Source organism: Chiloscyllium plagiosum, chromosome 8, assembly GCF_004010195.1.
Source record: "Chiloscyllium plagiosum isolate BGI_BamShark_2017 chromosome 8, ASM401019v2, whole genome shotgun sequence".
Lineage (NCBI taxonomy): Eukaryota > Metazoa > Chordata > Chondrichthyes > Orectolobiformes > Hemiscylliidae > Chiloscyllium > Chiloscyllium plagiosum.
Genome location: NC_057717.1, coordinates 41,762,582 through 41,766,155, shown reverse-complemented (window position 1 = coordinate 41,766,155; position 3,574 = coordinate 41,762,582).

Below are 3,574 nucleotides of genomic sequence, written 5' to 3'. Positions count from 1 at the left end.
TCAGGCAGCATCCGAGGAGCAGGAAAATCAACGTTCCAGGCATAACCCCTTCATCAGGTATCCTAATGAAGGCCTCATGCCCGAAACGTCGATTCCCCTGCTCCTCGGACGCTGCCTGACCTGCTGTACTTTTCCAGCACTACAGTCTCGACTGAGAAGCCACTTTGTTGTAATAAAGCTTCTTAAGAAAGATCAACCATAATTAGCCGAGCAAGATGGCAGGCATTCAAAAAGGTAGCTGATGACCACCTTCTTGGGATATGTGACTAACTTTTTCATAAGTCATTGAAGAATTCAAAAAATGTGTAGGCTCTGCAGACAGAGTCCAGTACAAATTTAAGATTAATGATTGGATGCAAATTCTCCTGTGATGTTGCTGTGAACAGCAGGAGGGTTCTTGCCAGTATTGCACTCCAATATTTGTTCATGATGTAAAGTGTCAGATTTATTGCATTTCTGTTTGTGACCGCTTTCTGTGCATTTCCAATATTAGGATCACAGTGGTGATATCATGACACCAATATTCCAAACTCCAGTTTGATGTTGAATAGACTGGGTTTGGAATACCATCGTTTGCCCAGAGTGAAATTTGAATTCAAAGAAAGCCTGGAATGGGAAAGAAAGCCAAATGGTGACCATGTCACCCGAGTCAATGGAAAAAAATACAAAAACAGCTGGTTCACGAATGACAAGGCATTTGTCACCTTTACATGGTCTGGCCGACATGAGATTCCAGACATACTGGGAAGGAATTGACTGTGTTCTGAAGTGGCTTTAACAAGCTATTCAATGGGCAATTGGGGATTGGGACACATTGCTGACCCTAGCCAGAAAGTAATACATGTAACAAAACCTCACAACAACTATATCAATTAAATGTAATTGTTGCAGCAGTTCCTGATGTCATTTCAAGTATTTCACGCGTGAATATTCTTTGAGTGATGTTGCACCGTCTAAACGGACTACAATATAAATCAGTGGGACATTCAGAGTAGATCCAGTTCAACATTGAAGTTTAATTGCAGAATTTTCAGCACTGAATTTTTAACCCAAATAAAAGTTTTAAATTGTGTTTATCGTCCATAAATAAATAAAATCTGTTGCAATTCGTTTTCATAAATTTGTATTCACTTCTGAAAATGGTCAACATTCTTAAAATAAACTTGTTTCGATTTGAATCTTACCAACAAATCACTGCTTTCAACAGGCTTTGCTGTCACCATCACTTCTTTGAAACCAATTAAGCATTTATGTAAATAAACACAGAAATAGAATTCTCAGAATAAATTACAGAACAAAAACCCCCAATTTATATTTCCCCTCAAGTACAGCACACGAATTGTGGAAAACATGTAAATAACTCAATGGATTCCAATACTAATTGAGGTTAGGACTTTTTAGTACATAAGTTGTATGATTGTTGATGACAGAGGTATCAATTGTCATGTTTAGTCAAAACAAACTATAATTAAGAGATACATTGACACAGCTAATATTTCTGTGTCTCTTTTTCTCTCTTCCTCTGCTGCCTTCCCCCCATTTTTTTATATCTGATGTCTTGTTTTGCCTCTCCACAATCCGACAATGTTTTCCTTAATAACATGAAGCCAACACCTCACAAAATATGCTCTCAGCCAAATTCATCCATTTCTTTCGAGAGATTTGAGTCAGTACAGCCAGATTTTGTCAAAAATCTGTCTGAGTATTGAGTGATCTGGAAATGCTTGATCGGAATGAGGCTGCAAGACTTTACTGTGATGGTGTTTTCATTGTAACTCAGCAGTATTATTCTTGGCTGAGGAATGTTTAATGGTTGAGTGCAATGCATATTTAGTCTATAATTAACTTTTACTGCACATCTCATGGAATGTTTAATATTGTAGAGGGTGATTTATTCTGTGTCGACTCTGTGTTGTACCTGCTCTGGGGTTTTTTTTTAGGGAATCCTGGATGCAGCTCTACACTGTGTCTAAACCAAAATGTATTTGGTATGTTTGCATTGGACAGCACAATGTACAGGGAGATTTGTATTTGGTATGTTTGCATTGGACAGCACAATGTACAGGGAGATTTACCCAGCACATTACATGAGATGTACAATCACAGAAAACATTTGATGTAGCCGTGTAAAGGGGCTTGAACTCCTACCCACTTTCTGATTTTGAAATGCTTGATACCAGAATAAAAAGGGAACAACACTACGCATCAAAACTTTGTTATACAAGTGGATTATCATCTACAGGCACAGACATACATACACACATAAGCAAATCACCTGTGAACAACCCTTGCTGTGTTTAATGGATGAGTGCTGAGAGAGCTTTAATTTGCAATGTGTGTATTCCATGCAACACATGCCGACAGCGAGTTTGATATGGTAGTTTAAATGTAGTTTTCATCTGTCTTTAATCTTTTCTGTGACAGCCGTGGTTGTGTTTGACAAATATTCAACAGAACTGGAGTACTGTAAATGTAGTCACTGCATTAGAGGCAGAATGCAATGCCATCAAACAGGGAGAAAGGCGATCCTGTCTTTTTTCATGATGAGGAGGGATTGAAGCAGCTGGGCTTCAAACATGAAATGGTGGTTAATTTAAATGAGGCCTATATAATTCTGAAAAGACTAACCTAGAGCAAAGGTAGATAGGGAACCAGAAGCAGCCGGTTCAGCCAATGGAGTTTGGTCTTCCAAACAATGACATCATGGCTGAGCTGATAACCCTCACCTCCACTTTCCAGCGTTTTAACTGTAAGCACTGATTCAATTACCAAATCCAAATCTGTCCATTTCCGCCTTCAAAATACTGAATGACCCAACCTCGACAGTCTTCTGTGGTAAAGAAGTCCACAAATTCTCTACATTCTAGTAGACAAAATTCTCTTCTGCCCGAAATTTGTGACCTCTAATTCAGAGATTCTACTCCCTGGTCCGAAACTCTTCCACAAGGGGAAACAACATTTCTGCATTTACACCATCAAGTTTCCTGAAACTAATAGATATTTCAGAATGTCAGTACTGAATCTTCTATGTTCTAGTCAGTATAGGCCCAAACAACTCAATCTCTACTCTCAAGACAGTCCCTCCATCTTCAGGATCAGTCGACTAAACCTCATGTGGATTGTCTCTCTGTCCAATGTACCTTTTCTTTGTGATATGAGTCCCAAGAACAGGTCACAGTATTCCAGCTGTGGTAAGAATAGAGCTTCTTTTCAGTTTTAACAAACATTATAATCATACAGATATCCAGCACAGAAACAGACCCTTCGGTCCAACTGCACTGACCAGATATCCCAATCTGACTGAGTACCATTTGCCAAACATTTGGCCAATCTTCCTCTAAATGTTACCTGTTCTTACACCCATCCAGGTGCCTTTTAAAATGCAGTAATTGAACCCACCTCCACCACTACCGCTGGCAGCTTTTTCCACACACACACATGAAAATGTTACCCCACAGGTTATTTTCAAACGTATCTCCTCTCACATTAAACCGCTGTCCTCTCGTTTTGGACTCTCCCGCTCGAGGAAAAAGGCCTTGGCTATTCACCATATCAATGCCCCACATGATTTTAT